Source organism: Mauremys reevesii, linkage group 6 (assembly GCF_016161935.1).
Source record: "Mauremys reevesii isolate NIE-2019 linkage group 6, ASM1616193v1, whole genome shotgun sequence".
NCBI classification, from domain to species: Eukaryota; Metazoa; Chordata; order Testudines; family Geoemydidae; genus Mauremys; species Mauremys reevesii.
In genome coordinates, this window is record NC_052628.1 from 117,737,356 (window position 1) to 117,753,801 (window position 16,446).

Below are 16,446 nucleotides of genomic sequence, written 5' to 3' on the forward strand. Positions count from 1 at the left end.
GCCATTCAACATGAGCACCCAGTGTGATGCTGTGGTGCCCAGGGCTAACGCCATCATTGGCTGGATGAAAAGAGCAGTGAGGAGCACAGGGAGGTGACGCACCATCGGTAAGACTGATCCTGGAATACTGCATCCAGTTTTGGCGTCCGCCTTTGAAAAAGATTTTGAAATATTGGAGATGGGGCAGCAAAAAGCAATGAAACGTTTTGAGGGCTGGAGAAAAATGCCTGCTAGTGAACTACTGAAAGAGCTCAGCATGTTTAGATTATCAAAAAGATCAGGAGGTGATGTCATTGAAGTGTTGAAGTGACTTCATGGAGAGAAAATAGCTGATATTAAAGGGCTCATTAATCTAGCAGAGAAAAGCATAACAAGTCCCAGTGGCTGGAAACTCAAAGAGACCAATTCATATTAGAAATAGGGCACAAATAGTCAACAGTGAGGATGAATCACCAAAGGAATAAACTAGAAAGGGAAGTGGTGGGAATTCCCATTTCTTGAGGTCTTCTAATGAAGACTAGATGCCTTTCTGGAACGTGTTTAGTCAAAACTAGCTACTATGCTATACAGAAAGCAAGTGATATGCAGGGTGTCAGATTCCATGGTCTAATTGTCTCTTCTGTCCATAAAGTCTACTAATTTATGAACAACTGAGCGTAGCATGGGGAAGAGCGTCTCGTGTTCTACTGTATAGTCGGTGTCATCCCCACAATGAAGAGTCATTGAGTGGGGTGATCCAGGGAAAGCAGCACAAACATCCAATGTGGCTGGACAGGGGCAGGACATCAGCACTGCGGGGGAGGGGTGGGTGTGGCAGTGACATCACAAGGGCCTTTGGCAGGACCTCAGCCTATTGGACAAAGGTGGTGGGAGGCGATGATCTCACAGAGAGCTCTTGACATCATCCAGGCAGGACAGGGGTGCATGACAGGGGCAACCTTGGAGATCCCTGTGGCTTTGCTTCAGCGCGTCTCCATCTCGAGGTCTCTCCTTGAGTACCGAGATAATTCACTTTTACCTACGTGAGCGTAACGAGGACCCTCTTCAGAGTTTTCTCTTCTTCAATTATTGATTTTGCCAGAAAACAGACGTCCCTATATAGAAGGTAAGAGCCTCTGAAAGATTTGGAACCTGTTCAGTCTGATCCATCAGGTGCCGGCTGATTTTTAGGAAAGGAAAACACTAGATTGTGGGGGCAGCATTTTATTTCTGACCTAGGACTTTGTCCCTTAGAATCACTGGGGACATTGGGGTTTCTCCTTTTTGTTTTCCCTTTTCCTGTCTCTCCCTCCTTTCTCTTCTTCTCTTGCATCTTTGTCCTTTCCCCCTGCTCTCCTTTCACCACCAGGACCTGTGTGCGCATGTGGAGTGGGGGGCAGGGGTGGGGGGTTGCGCTCCAACTCTCCTTGCGGGAGGCCCTCCCAAAGATGTGGCTGGAATAGTGCTCTACGAGGGACTCCCTCCGGTGGTGACCTGCGACAGCTGGTGAGACCTCTCCGCTTTCTGAGTCTCAGAGTCTCAATGCTGATTGGGCTGAGCATGGGGCTATTGTGAGGGAGGAGACTCAGGTCCTTGTTACTCTCTTTTAAGACCAAGGAAATAAGCCAGAACCAAACGTGTTTGTTTGCTCTTGCTGCTTTTCTCCATTCGTTGTCTTTGAGCAATTCATGATTCTCTCTCTAATGGGCTAGTTCTTCTAAACTACTTACTGAATCATTAGCTTTTAATAAAGCCACATGCAAAGCCAGCCTGCCAGTAACAGAGGAGTCAGGCAGCACCCTACAGAATGGGGGACAGTCCGCTGGAAAGCTGTGACTCTGAAAAGGATTTGGGGGCCATAGTGGATGAGCTGCTCACCATAATCTGTCAATGTGAAACTGTGGTAAAAAAGGTTAAAACCATTCTTGGCTGGATAGAGTAGTGAGTATGGAAAGGGAAGTGATCCAGCATTGGTGAGCCTGAAACTGGAATGTTGAATCCAGTTCTTGTGTCCACATTTTGAATATTATGTTAAAATATTAGAGAGGGTGCAGAAAAGATTCCTAATTGAGTGATTATTTCCTGGGCTCTCTCCCTGCCTCTGTGGGGGTTGTTGTCTGTTAGTTAGAACAGGAGTCAGGACTGTTGGCTTCTCTTTCTGGCTCTGTCCCCACTTTGCTGTGGGACTTCTTGGGTAGGTCCAAGGGGAATAGGGTGGATTCTCTAACTCCTGGCAGCAGTGAGCCTGGGTGAGGAGGGATGCTCAAGCTGTCTGCGAAGGAGAAAGGGATGTTTCCAGGTGTTGAACGTCAAGAATTCTAAACTTTGCTAAAATGGCAAGTGTAAAGAAACAAGAAAGAGTTGGGGCCAAACTTTAACCATTGTCTTCTTTAAAGCCCATTCGGGGATGTGAGGCCCAGAGAGCCCAGTCCCACAGATCAATAGGCAGCAATGGAGCCAGGAGTGACACTCCCTCTCAAAGGCAGGGGGAGCGGACACTAGGGCCTGGTTGCGATTGCCAGCTGTGGGAGGGAGTGTGCAGCAGTGGTTAGGGAAGGGTCCATCCATGGCTCTGACACTCGGTGTGACCCTGAGCCAGTAGCTGAGGCCTGTTTGCCATCAGTAGGGTCGGGTCCCATGGCTACAGGCCATGGGGTTGGGAGGCTGCAGGAAGGTGTGTAAAGTGCTGGCATGTCAGGATCCTGGAGGAGCTGCTTGTCCAGAGTAACCGATGGTCTTTGGGACTGACCCCATTGCTCTAAATGGATGAGACTTCCTGGATCTAGCAGCAGCAGCAGGGATGACGAGGGGGAACGTTGAGGGGGAGCAGATCACGCAATGAACTCCTGCCAGTGTGTGTAGCTTGCACTCCCTGCGCTCCTATGGGGGGAGAAGGGGCTGCTCTGGTTGGAGCAGGGCTGAGGAGGGACCAAAAGGCCCAGGAGTGACCCCAGACTCACACCTGTTCCCGCTCGATTCCAGGATGGCCAAGCTCCTGCGGAGGTTCAGGAGGAAGGCTCTGCAGGTGCCCCCAGAGCCTTCGGGAGCGGCCATCTTCCCAGGGGCAGAGCCACCTCTCCGTCCCGCTGGCGGAAGCAGCTCCCATCCAGGCCAGAAGGCGGAAGTTCCCAGCCTTCTGGAGAACAAACCAGCTCCGGCGCAGGCGCCGACCTGGGAGAGGCCCCGACCAAGCCCAGGTGGAGTTGGCTCAGGATGAGGTTTTGCGGACAGGACCCAGCCCAGGAGGGGCGCCGGGCAGGGAGGCTCTGGGGCCTGTTATGTGGGCAGCAGCGGCCCCAGGAGCCCAGCCGTCATTCCCAGCAGGGGGCATCGCCCTGCCCGGGCTCTGAGGATCTTTCAGCCCCCTCAGACCAGGAGCTAGAAGATCCCAGCACCATCAGCTCAGCACGGGACAGCAGCAGTGCCTGGGGCTCCAGCAGCAGCGCCTCTGGGCGCTGCTGCTTTGTTCCAGGTGAGGAGCCAGGCTGGGCTGAGGAGGGTGAGGACGGGGATGAACACCCTGGGCCCAGACACTCTCCCAGTGATATGGCGGGGGGGGGAGTCCCCAGCCCAGGTGTCTGGCCTGAGCCACGTGAACCCCACTGACACGAGCAGCAGTCACACAGCTGCCCCTGCAGCCCTGCAGCAAGGGAGCTGGGGTGGGGCATCAAGAGCTGCTGCCACTTTGTCCCTTGATGCTCCGGGCTGGGGAGTCGGCACCTCCCGTGGAGTCCTGGACAGTGTGAAGGCAGCCCTGAGAGGGAGGTGGGGCCCGATCTGCCCTGGGTGCCTGAGGTGGGAAGGGGTCCTTTATCCTGCGCTCCCACCACACACCCCTGTCCTTCCCCAAGGGCAGCAGACATCCCCTGTTCCCTTCTCTCCCGCAGGGACCCCACGGAGTCAGCGGCGGAGGAATGGCTGGAGATGACCACAGAGGAAGCTGCTCTCAAGGTCATCGGAGAGCAGCTCCAGGCAGAGACAAGGTACAAATGTTCCCCACCTGGGCTGGAACCAAGATTGTCCTGTCCCTTCCCAGCATCCCCACCCCTGCCGAGGGTCTTGTCCCTGATGATCCACCACCCCTAATGGGCCCCTTGTACATCCCTGATGTGGGGACCCCAAGATGGGGGTGTTTGTCCCACAACAGCCGAGGTCTCCTCCCCCCACAGGCACTGTCCCAGTTCCCAGTCCTGCTTGTGTAGGAGTCGGGGATTTGGACACTAGGCGGCTCCCACAATCCCCCATTGAGGCCTGAGCCCTGGAGCTGGTGTGGGTGGGGAGGAAGGTCCTAGCTAACAGGTTCTCTCTCTCACTATCCCCACCAGCCCTGGAGAGGCGTGGGTCCGATCTGCCCTGGGTGCCTGAGGAAGGGGGTCTCAATCCCGCGCCCCACCACACCCCTGTCCTTCCCTAAGGGGCACAGACATCCCCTGTTCTCTCCTGGGTGCAGGGACCCCACTGGAGTCAGCAAGTGGAGGAATGGCTGGAGATGACTGAATGAGGTGCTGCCTCAGTCACTTCCGGAGAAGGCTCCAGGCAGAGACAAGGTACAAATAAACCACCTGGGCTGAACCAAGATTGTCCTGTCCTTCCTTACATCCCCCACCCCTGCCGAGGGTCTTCTCTCCTCGATGATCCTCACTGACTCCTAATGGCCCTTTGTACATCCTTGATGGGACCCCAAGATGGTGTGTTTCTCCCACAATGAGCCGGAGGTCTCCTCCCCACAAGCACTGTCCCAGTTCCCAGTCCTGCTTGGTGTAGGAGTCAGGTGATTTGACACTAGGCGTCTCCACAATCCCCCCCACTGAGGCCTGGAGCCCTGAGCTATGGGTGGGGAGAAGGTCCTAGCTAATAGGTTCTTCAAGTTATCTCCCCACTCCGCTGCTGCTTTGTTCCAGGTGAGGAGCCAGGCTGGGCTGAGGAGGGGTGAGGACGGGGACAACACCCTGGGCCCAGACACTCTCCCAGTGATATGGCGGGGGTGTCCCCAGCCCAGGTGTCTGGCCTGAGCCACGTGAACCCCACTGACACCAGCAGCAGTCACACAGCTGCCCCTGCAGCAAGGGAGCTGGGGGTGGGGGCATCAAGAGCTGCTGCCACTTTGTCCCTTGATGCTCCGGGCTGGAGTCGGCACCTCCCGTGGAGTCCTGGACAGAGGGGGGGCTCTGCTATGGGCTTCTGAAGCTGTTGGCGGGTTGGGCTGAAGGCAGCCCTGAGAGGGAGGTGTGGGCCCGATCTGCCCTGGGTGCCTGAGGTGGGAAGGGGGTCCCATCCTGCGCCCCACCACACCCCTGTCCTTCCCCAAGGGGCAGCAGACATCCCCTGTTCTCTCTCCCGGTGCAGGACCCCACGGAGTCAGCGGCGGAGGAATGGCTGGAGATGACTACAGAGGAAGCTGCTCAAGGTCATCGGAGAGCAGCTCCAGGGCAGAGACAAGGTACAAATGTTCCCACCTGGGCTGGAACCAAGATTGTCCTGTCCCTTCCCAGCATCCCCACCCCCTGCCGAGGGTCTTGTCCCTGATGATCCACCACCCCAATGGGGCCCATGTACATCCTGATGTGGGACCCCAAGATGGGGTGTTTGTCCCACAACAGCCGAGGTCTCTCCCCACAGGCACTGTCCCAGTTCCCAGTCCTGCTTGTGTAGGAGTCGGGGGATTTGACACTAGGCGGCTCCCACAATCCCCACTGAGGCCTGAGCCCTGGAGCTGGTGTGTGGGAGGAAGGTCCCTAGCTAACAGGTTCTCTCTCGCTATCCCCACTCCCAGTGGGTACAGGATGAGGGCAGCAGCTCAGGTTCCTGCGGGCCATCTACCCGCGTGTCTTGCTGCACAGGACAGAGGGCAGGACACGCTGGAGCCGCACTGCTGCAAGGCGGCTGTGGTGGAGAGGATTGTGGTGAGTGAGACCCGTCATCCGGCAGCTGGAGGGGGAGACAGAGACGGGATTGGCCGGGTATGGCCGGGCTAATGGGTGGGGCTGGGGGTGTGGTGGGGCAGCAGAGGGCAGGGATTGCTGGGGCTGAAGGCGGGAGAAGAGAAGGAGAATTGTGAGATTGGGCAGTGGGGAATTGTGGGGCTGGAGGGCAGCTGTGACTGGGGACAAGGAATCACATGGTCCCAGCTCTGTCGTGGGGATGGTGCTGAATGGGGGCAGGTTTGACAGGGAGGAGGGAAGAAGGGGATTGGGACTGAGCTGGGCAGGAATCCTGAAGGGGCCCAGTTTGCTGGGCAGGAAGAAATGGGAGGAGCGGAGGTAGTGGGGATCCTGCTGGCCATGTGGGGCACTGGCTGTGTCATCTCCTCACTGGGAGGTGTCAGCAGGGCCCGAACTCATGCTCCTTTGTCTCCTTCGGCCTCACAGGAGCTCATTGAGGAGCTTCCTAAAGACTCTCCACCCAGCGAGATCCTCGCCAGCTGCCTGGCTGCTGTGGGCAACCTCAGGTACCGAGACAGCCCTCCTCCCCCCCCACCTGCCCCCGCTGGCTCCCTAACCCCAGTGCTGCTCAGGCCCAAGGCTGGGAGACTGTCCCTCCCACTCCCAGGTCGCTCACCTCCCAGGAGTGGCTCCTCTGGCAGAGCTGGTGGGGCGGGAAGGGTCACTCTGTCCTGGCTGGGCTCTTCTTTCACCCCACTAACATTGCAGGGGCCTTGGGAGGGCTCACCCTGGCTCAGATACAGGAGGGGCAGCAGGCTCCAGGGACCAGGCGCTATTCCTGCCCTGCCACTGTCTGTCTGTGACGCCTCGGCCTTGTCATTCCCTAGCTCAGTGCCTCAGTTTCCATTCTCGCCAGCCTGTGCCTGTAGCCCTGTGGTTTCGTGTCCGTGTTGGCGACAGTCCCACCCCCGCACTGCGCAGTCTAATACCAGCTCCTCTCTCTTGCCAGCACCATGAAACCAGCCCTTGAGCCTGAGCTAGAGTCCCGCCTCTTGCAAGCTGCCCTTGGCTCGGTCTTCACCCTGGGCACGGAGACGGACGCCACCGACATCCAGGTACATCCTCCTCCTCTTCCAGAGTGGTCCTTGTCCCTGCTCCCTTGATTCGCTGGAGCTCCAGATTTAGGGGTGGGGTAGGCAGAGATGGAACAAGCTGTAGGGTTGGATCCTTCCCTCCAGAGGATTACCCCCTTCTTTCTTTCTTTCTTTCTTTCTTTCTTTCTTTCTTTCTTTCTCTTCCATATGCCGTGTTTTGCCCAGCAGCCCAGCTTCCATCCATAGCAACTTGGCTGTATCCTACTCTTCCGCCTACAAGGCCATCTGCAGAGACCTGCTAAGCTCATGGATCAAAGATCCAGGTGTCATCAATCCTTGCTAATTGCCTGCAGTGGGACATGAATGAGCGAGGCCAGGAGATGTGTTTGGGAGTCTCACCAGTGCTTCCCAGAGACCCCTCTTCCCATCCTGTGGCAGGGGTCGGCCCAGTTTCCCTAACTCTGACCCATGCTTTGCAGGCTCTACACAAAGTCATGCCAGAGCTCCTGGATGCTGTGCTGGGGAACCTGCTGGCAGAGTCCCCAGACGCAGGCAGGCTCCACTTCATCTTGGAGGTGAGTCCCATAAGGAGGGGTGGGAACCAATTTTACCTTAACTCTTTGGGGCTGGTAAGGAGAGACTGGCAGATCCAGTTTCTATTCTGTCCTCCTAGCTGGGTCCCCATTGGGGCGTCCTTGGCTGGGGAGGTCAGTGCAATGCAGTGTCAGGTCCTGCTTTCTTGAGGGACAGAGGAAGGAGCTGGGACATCAAGCCAGAGCTCTGCCTGCTTCTGTTGAACACTAATCACAGGGCCCCTGGTTGTCTTGGGGAGTGAGAGTCTGAAACCCCCCCTTCCCCCGCCCCCCCAACACACACACCCCACGAGTTTCCAGAGATGGTTCTCAGAGAAGAGGCACACGCTCCTTCCTAGAGAAACAGGAGGAACCCAGGGAATCAGCCCTTCTCTCTGATATGCTCTGAAATTCCTGGGGGGATTGTGCTCTCAGTGACTCCTTACATCCCACCAAGGATTTTAGTGGCAGGGAAGGGCGAGGATTCAGTCTCCTTTCTGGTGAACTCTTCAGGAATCAGGAGCTCTGGGAGGATGGGACCAATCTATAGAGACCCTGACAAGTTGTGACCTGCAGGATACGTCCTGGGGGAAAGAATCCCCTTCTAAAGCTCTGTGATCAATGACTCAGCTATTCTCTCTGCGCATAATGTCTCGGGCCCCTGGGGCTGGGGCGGGGGGTGGGGCTCATTTGCAAAGCACCACCTGCCCATTCATCCTGACCTGCCTCCTTTCCCCACAGCATGTCAACCGCTGGATCGTGTCCAGGGTGCCCCAGGAGAGAGCCAGGGCCATTAAGAGCAGCACGGCCCTGCTGAGATTTGCAGTCACCCTCCCCGAGTTTGACGTAAGTGACCTCTGACCCCAGCTTCCTGACTCCAGGCGCAGGCGGGCTGGCTCCACCGGGCTGTAGGATCTGCTGCTGCAGGGGCTGTGGGTTCGCAGTGTTCCTCTTGGGAGGCAGAGTCAGAGCAGGGAATGAGATAGGCTTGAGTCAAGTTCTTCTTGTCCTGGTCAAGTGTCGCCCTGGGCCTTGAAGGGGATTGTCATAACTATAAAGGGAAGGAACAGCCCTCCTGTGTACAATACTATCCAATCCCTCCTGGCCAGAGACACCAAAATCCTTTTCCTGTAAAGGGTGAAGAAGCTCAGGTAATCTGGCTGACACCTGACCCAAAGGACCAATAAGGGACAGGATACTTTCAAATCTTGGTGGAGGGGAGGCTTTGTTTGTGCGCTCTTTGTGATGGGGGTTGTTCGCTCTTGGGACTGAGAGGGACCAGCCATCAATCCAGGCTCTCCAAATCTTTCTGAACCAGTCTCTCATATTTCAAACTTGTAAGTACCAGCCAGGCAAGGCATGTTAGGTTTCTCTTTGTTTTCTCAACTTGTTTGCTGCAACTTTGAACCTAAGGCTAGAGGGGGTTCTCTGGGCTCCTTGAATCTGATGACCCTGTAAAGTTATTTTCCATCCTGATTTTACAGAGATGATTTTTACCTTTCTTTCTTTAATGAAAAGCCTTCTTTTTAAGAACCTGATTGATTTTTCCATGTTTGAAGATCCAAGGGTTTGGATCAGTGTTCACCAGGAAATTGGTGGAGGAGTCTCTCAAGGCTACCCAGGGAAGGGTTCTAGTATTTGGGAGGGAGATATTCTAGGGGGGAGGTCGACAGAGTTTCCCAAATAACTCTTAAATGCTTTGGGTGGTGGCAGAAAAACCAGATCTAAGCTGGTAATTAAGCTTAGAGGTTCTCATGCAGGTCCCCACATCTGTACCCTAGAGTTCAGAGTGGGAAGGAACCTTGACAGGGACCATGTTCCAGCCCCTGCTTGGCATCCCAAAGCAGCTCCTGGCTCCCTTGGCAGCAGAGCAAATGAAGGGTCTGTCTCAGGCTCCTCTCCCCCAGCATCTCCTGCAGAAGGAGCCTTCTGGCCCAGGGGGGACAGGGAGCTGACAGGAAAATGCTGATGGAGTCTCCTCTCCTCTCCCTTCCATTAGATCTCAGCAGAGTTCCCTAGGCTGGGTCAGCACGTGGCCCAGCTGGCTCTGTTTGTGAGTTACCCAGACCAGGACATCAGCCGGCAGGCCAGGGAGGGGACTTACCGGCTGTACCAGCTGCTGCTCGAACAGAGGGGTAAGGAACCCACTGGGACACGGAACCCATCAGGGGACTGAAAGGGACCACAGGTGGATAATGGGACCCCAGACAATTTCCCTCAGCCTGACCCCAGCTGGAGAACAAGTCTCTCTCCACCTCTGTTCTTCTCCACTCCACTGGGCAGCCACCAATGGGATTGGAAGGACACAGAAACTGCAACCAGAATGATCAAAGTGTCTCTCTCTCTCTCTCTCTTCCAGGGCTGAGCATACACGAGGTGGAGGATCTGTGGTGCCACAACTGGTACCAGGACAGCAGGCTCCTGGGCTATAAAAACACAGCCAGGGTGGGAGAGGTAAGGACACTGTGGCAGGGTAGGACACAGCTCAGGGAGTGGGGCTGGCTGGGGTCCCTGCAGTGGATGCCTCCTGGAGACAGGACAAGAGCCCACTCCTTATTTCCAGCTCAGAGTTCCTCACCCAGCACCCAGTGGGACAGGCTGGTGCTAAAGGTCCCACATTGGAACCTCGCTAGTTGCTGTGATTTGAGTGTCTTCCATGGAGCCGTTGCTACGTGGCATAAGGCGAATCCCAGGGTGGGTGAGTTAATAGAGGATTATGGCTCTGGGTGTCTCTCTGCTCCTTGTCCCCTGGCTGATCCCCAAGTGTCTGAGAGAAGAGCACTGGGTCCGTCAGTCACTAGTGCTTGAGCAGACCCTTGTTTACTTCCCTGCACCCTGTAGAAGCAGAGAAAGGAGGTGGGGTTTGCCCAAGTCCATTGCCAGTCAGGAAGCAGAATGCCCTGCCGAGAACTGGGAGGGGACACAGTGAGCTCCAGAGCCAATATGCACCACATGCGCCTCCTCATGTCTCCAGTCCCGGCCAGGGAATGGCAGAGTATCTGGACCTCAGCCACTGTGCCAAAGAAGCACATTGTCACTGACCCAAGTTGCGACTACTTGCTGCACAAGTAGAAAATCAAAGACCTCCCGGCCCCCTGTCTCACACCTGTGCTGAGAACATCCAAACCTTGGAACACACCATAACCCAGTGCCCCCAGATTGGAGTCAAAGGTGAAATGGGTGATTTCCACAACATCACAGAGGAGGCCTTGGAATGGCTCCTGGATCTCCAAGTGCATCTACAGAATGCTGCCCTATAGACGCCACGTGAGAGAGACTCTGTGAGCTTGTCCTGCCTCCCACAAGCTGAATTGCTGCAGCAGAAGAAAAGTTTCCTAGGAGTGTCTGTGATGGGGACTGGGACATGAGTCTCCTTATCCTGGTCAGGTTGCAGATTGGATTCCCTTTGGCAGAAACCAAGGAGCTGCCGAGGCCATACCCAGCTACTAGAGAAATCACTAATTTGGGGCAATAGACCTTGGTGCTGTCCGCCCCAACCCCTCCCCCCCCCCCCCCCACGCACACTCCTCTAGCCACTGAAGTGCAGGAGATCTCTCTGCTGGAAGCAATACAGGGTCCCCTATCATCTCGGTGCGCTGCACAGCAGAGTGGGCCCTGCTCACCCACATTAGAGATCTATTTCCAGCCCATCATGGCCCCTGCGATCAATTGCCCTCCAGAAAGAGCCACTGGAGGCTTTGGTCCCTAAGCATCTGCCATCTTTTCATAAAGGGGCTTCCCTGAGCCATGGGACCCTGAAAGCCTCCTGGGGAATGAACGGCCTTGGCTACAGCAGCTCTCTTACCCTTCCTTTGGGGCACCAGACACTGAGGCCATTCTATCTCCAGGGCTTGGAGGCTGGCTCTGGGCAATCTGCTACAGCCTCCTGTCCTGTTGGTTTTAGGTCTTTGGAAAATTCTTCTCTGCGGGCAGAGGAAATGCTTCCTCAAGACAGCCGTGCCAGCGATCTACAACCCCTGCTGTGCATTAGCCAGGCTGGGCTTCTCTCACGTACGCCATCCTGGGGAAGCCGAGCAACTGCTGGGGTACACGGTAAGCAGCTGCATTCGACTCAGGAGATTGGAGCGGGCCCAGGCCTCATTCCCATCCTATCACCATTTGCTGGCCTGGGAGCAAGGAGCCTAGTGGGGACTTGTGGACTTCATGGACTTGTGTTCTTAGGATGTGATGCTCTGCTCTCACTCCTGGGAAGGGCAGGAGAGTCCCCTAAGTGCCCTGTGTGAACCTTTCCTGCCCCACAGAGCTGCACCTATTTCCCATGGCCTAGTGTCCATGTCACCCCAGCCACCACCCAGAGTTGCTCCCATCACTGGCAGCCTGGGAGGCCAAGGACTGATGGGTGATGGCGACCGCCAGGCAGTTCTGAGGCACATGGGTGGGGAAGCTTGTCCTGCTGCTGGCAGGGCTGGACCCGCCTAGAGAGAATGGGAGGATTCAGCCAGCAGGGGCTGCTGACCTGCCCTGCTCACCAGGGCTGCCATCCTCTGGCTTCAGCATTTGTCACTGGGGTGACTTGGGAAAGGTCTCAACCTCCCCGCAGGCCACTTCACTGCTGTCAGAATCCCTCCTGCCCTACCTGGGTGGGGATGGAGGCAGGGGTGGAGGAGAGGGTTCTACCAACTTGAGCGGTGTCCCCAGGTGGGTTGGAGGTGGAACAGCTGTCAGGGGCACTGAGGGGGAGGCGGCAGGAGCTAACCCTACAAGGAGGGGGGCTGGCACTGGAGGTCACTAGAGAGGACAAGAAGCCTCCATCCTGAGGATCAGGAGGGTGAATCCACCACTCAGACATGAGCAGCTGCTGGGTGGAAATGGTGCTGGTTCCAGGTGCCCTTAATCCTCCCTGATTCCTGGGCAGTGTCTCAGTCTCTGACATGTTCTCCTTCCCCTGCAGCTGGAGGACACCACCGCCAAGCTGATGGGTCAGCTCCGCAGCATCCGGCAGCTGCACCAGGTGCCTGAGGTGCTGCAAGGGCTGAGCCTCACCTGATGCCCTTAAAGGTCCCCCCTCAGCAACTCCCGCTCCCTGCTGCAGGTACTGCTCTGTCTCCCTGGAAATGGGGGGCTAGTGGAAGGGGAAATGGAGGCCCCTGTCACTGACAGAAACTCTCTCCCCTCTCTGTGGAGCAGGGTCCTTCCTCTGACCCCAAACGTCCTTCACCTGGGGCATGAGCTCTTCCTCACTCCCATACCCTCCCTCTTTCCTTGCTCTCACCCCCATCCCATTCCCCGGGCTCCCAGGCAGAGCTCTCCCTGCCCCAGATGGTGCAGAAGCACCTTTGTGCCAGAGCTACATTTTCCGCCTGCCCAACTGAAGCTCAGGAAGCTCCACATTTGAGGAGGTGAGGATGGGACAGAGGCTCAGGGCCTGCTTCACCTCTTGCCCTTAATTCTTCCTTTGGCCCTTCTGTGGGCTCTCAGAGGGTGACATGAACGGGAACCTCCTCCCCACCTGTCTGCTAGGCCCTGGGGTGTGTGACAGCCTCCCAGATGGGCCACCTCAGGGAGCAGTGGGGACAGGTCACCTTGTCCTAGGAAACCAAGCAGTGCAAGTTCTCAGAGAGGCTGAGAGGGAGACCCCGCTCCCTCGTGGAGGTAAGAGCCATTGACTGCTTTGGGCCGCTGGCAGTGGTGAGCTGGAGCGGTTCGCAGGAACTGGTTGTTAAATTTAGAAACCCTTTTAGAACCAGCTGTTCCAGGACAACCGGTTCTGAAAAAGCTTTTCCATTTAACAAAAGCTCGGGCAGCCGTCCCTCCCGCCCCCGCCCCAGCGCACCACCCCCACCTCCTGAACGCTCCGCCTCCTTCTCCTCCCCTCCCCTGCGTCCCGCGAATCAGATGTTCGCTGGAAGCCTGAAACAAGCAGCAGGCAGGTAGGCTGGGGCTGGGGGGTGCGAGTACAGCTCCAGGGAGGCACAGCGCGGCCCTGTCTGGCTCCATCTGAGCGGCTTCCCCTGGCCCTGGACTGGCGCCGGCCGAGCGGCCCAGCCCAGTCGGCCAAGCACCCCGGCTCTGGCCCCAGTGGCCCGGCCCGGCTCGCCCCGTGGCGCCAGTGCTGGTCCCGGATGAGCGGCTCCTGCCCGGCCCAGCCCAGGAGTGGGGCCCGCGCGCCGGTCCTGGTCCTGACTGACCAGCTCCGGCCTGGCTCGGCCCAGCCTGTGGAGTCGGGCCCCACGGCACCAGACCCGCTCCTGGCCAAGCGGACCTGGCTCCCGGCCCGGCCCCAGGCAGTGTGGTAAGGGGCAGGAAGCAGGGAGGGGTTGGAAGAGGGCAGGGAGTTCGTGGGTTGTGGGGTGGATAGGGTTGGGGTGGTCAGAGGGCAGGGACCAGGGGGATCGAATGGGAGCAAGGTTTCCAGGGGGGCAGTCAGGAAGGAGCAGGGGTTAGATGAGACGATGGGGGGCAGTCGGGACAGAGAGAAGGGGTGGTTGGATGGGGCAGGGGTCCTGGGGGGCCATCAGGAATGAGAGGAGGGGTTGATGGGATGGCAAGGGGGCAGTCAGGGGACAGGGAAGGGGGTGGATGGGTCAGGGGTCCTGGGGAGGCGCCAAGGAACATGGGGGCTGGATGGGGCATGACTCCTGGGCACGGCCCCCTTGTGGGTGAGCAGGAGGGACACCCTTTGAACGGATGGGCTTGGACTTAGTGGGGCCTTTGGAGAAGAGTAGCTCCGGCCATAAGTATATCAGGTTGTGGTTGACTATGCCACACGGTATCCAGAGGTGGTACCACTATGGTCTGCCACGGCTCCAGTTATCGCCAATGAACTCTTGCAGATCTTCAAACGGGTCGGCTTGCTGCAGGAGACACTGACGGACATCATCATCTACAGTGCCAACTGGAAGGAACAGCTCCAGCTGCGGGCGCTGGGCAGAGCAGGACTCACCGCAAACCGAACCAAATGTCACCTGGGCCAGAAAGAACTGATCTACCCGGGCTATACGGTGGGCCGAGGGAAAATACGGTCTTTGGTATCTGAGCCACAAGCTGTTCTATCTAATAGGGAACCCCTTCTCCTTGGTAACAGACCACGCACCCCTCAGGTGGATTAACAGCATGAAGGACTCACACACACGGATCATGTGGTGGTACATGTCCCTCCAACCCTATTCCTTTCGAGTGTTACACCGGCCGGGAAAGGCTCATGCGGATGCAGATTTCTTTTCCCGAGATGGGGGGCGGTCGGAGGGGCAGGGGGAAGGGGAGGAGACGACCAAGGGTCAGGCTGCCCAGGGGACTGTCTTAAGGGGGAGAGTGTGTGATGGGGCAGAGCGGCCCCGCACTGGCATAGCAGGGGTTAACCCTTCCTCCCTGGCAGAGGAAGCCCCGCCCCGGAAGCTCTGCTGGGCATGCTCCAACTGGAGCTCAGATATAAAAGCCTGCACATCAGCTCAGTCTGGGCTGACCGCCAGAGGGGAAGGACACACGCTGTTAGCTCCTGCAGAGAGAGGGGCTGCGAGCCAGGATCTGGGCGTCAGCCCTGTCGAGGCTCCACCGGAGACTCTGACGGAGGATGACCCAGGGGAGGAACAGACCGGAGGACCCCTCGCCGCAGAAGCACTGCCATTCCCAGGGGAAAGTAGAGATAAACGGTGTTAATGCTGTATTACTACTAGGCGTGTTGCAGTCGGATCCCTGCTGAGCAAGCGGCAAGTAGAGCTTGCCGCTACCAGGGCCCTGGCTTAGGGCTCTGTGGAGAGGGTGGGCCCGAGTCCACCTACCCCCCCCACCCTGAACCGTGAAGGATTATATGGACTCTGGCTGTTAGGCCGTGCTACCCCATGTGTACTGGGGGATTATATGGACTCTGGCCACTAGGCCATGCTCCCCCGCCTGCAAGGGGGGATTTTATAGACTCTGCTCGCTAGGCCGCGCTACCCCACCTGCAAAGGAGGATTAAATGGACTTTGGCTGCAGGGGGGAGAGGGAGGCCAGGGGAGGGGGAGACCAGGGGAGGGGCTCTGACTACTGGAGGCCCGGATGTGAGTGGCTCAATCGGGCCTGGCCGCCGTTTCAGCTGAGTCACACTCTGCATTGGGTGGGGCCGCCAGAGGATTCAGGGGTCCCGGGTCTTTGGCGGCGGGACCCGGAGCGGAAGGACCCCCCCACCGCTGAATTGCCGCTGAAGAGCCAGAGCAGAAGAAGCTCCGGGCCCGGCCCCGTGAGAGTTTTCTGGGGCCCCCGGCGCGAGTGACAGACCCTTCTCCAGAGGCCCCCAGAGACTCTCGTGAGGGCCCTGCGGGCCCAGGGCCTGGGGCAAATTGCCCCACTTGCTCCTCTGGGTGGCCCGGCATTGGGAGGAAATCACGGACCTTTAGATTTTTACAAATTCCTCCCGACGGCTATTTAAAAACAAAAGCTGGACATGTCTTGGAAAATCCGGATGCATGGTAACCATATCATAGGGACTCCAGGATCTGAAGCTGCTGCCAGCTATATGGTGAATCCTCCAACAAGGCACCAAACAGCTCTTCCACATGCTGCAAACTGGCCTCACTGGCTGACTATGTAGGAGAACAGAAACCCTTTGTTACCGCAGGAGAGTCTCTTCAATGCTGCACTCTTTGCATGGCTTTCAGAGGTCACCGTGAAACACGACTACCCTGCGCCTAGGAGTCTCTCAAGGAGCTGCCTGCGCACTCACTTGGCACCCACCAGTAATGGTCTCTGACAGTGGCATTGCAGAGGGAGCTTAGCAGACCGTCCCTTCTATGACTTCCTGAATTGCTGCCAGGACTGATTCTAAGAGAAGAGCGGATTTCTCCTCTGCGCTAGGGAGATTCTCATAGGAAAAGCAGCTGTGGTGCGGGGGGGCACACAAGCACTATCCCTGAGCCCTTGAATAGCAGCAACTAGGACTTTGGGAGCCAGGGGATTGGTGTGTCTTGCTGGGAGAGCAGA

General features: G+C 57.3%; 1 protein-coding gene and 3 long non-coding RNA genes across 4 annotated transcripts in view; all 4 read left to right on the forward strand.

Moving 5' to 3' along the window:
* Nucleotides 1–16,446, forward strand: part of LOC120407614 (prolactin-releasing peptide-like) — an 82,358-nt gene that overhangs the window by 36,694 nt on the left and 29,218 nt on the right. The window lies entirely within an intron of this gene.
* On the forward strand, nucleotides 6,365–7,494 carry LOC120407618. The gene is made up of 3 exons (XR_005600139.1): nucleotides 6,365–6,427; nucleotides 6,871–6,976; nucleotides 7,435–7,494. It is a non-coding gene; the product is annotated as an uncharacterized LOC120407618 (long non-coding RNA).
* Nucleotides 8,314–9,946, forward strand: LOC120407617. The gene is made up of 3 exons (XR_005600138.1): nucleotides 8,314–8,373; nucleotides 9,527–9,715; nucleotides 9,887–9,946. It is a non-coding gene; the product is annotated as an uncharacterized LOC120407617 (long non-coding RNA).
* LOC120407619 lies at nucleotides 11,551–14,693 on the forward strand. Its single transcript, XR_005600140.1, has 3 exons — nucleotides 11,551–11,580; nucleotides 12,440–12,580; nucleotides 14,322–14,693. It is a non-coding gene; the product is annotated as an uncharacterized LOC120407619 (long non-coding RNA).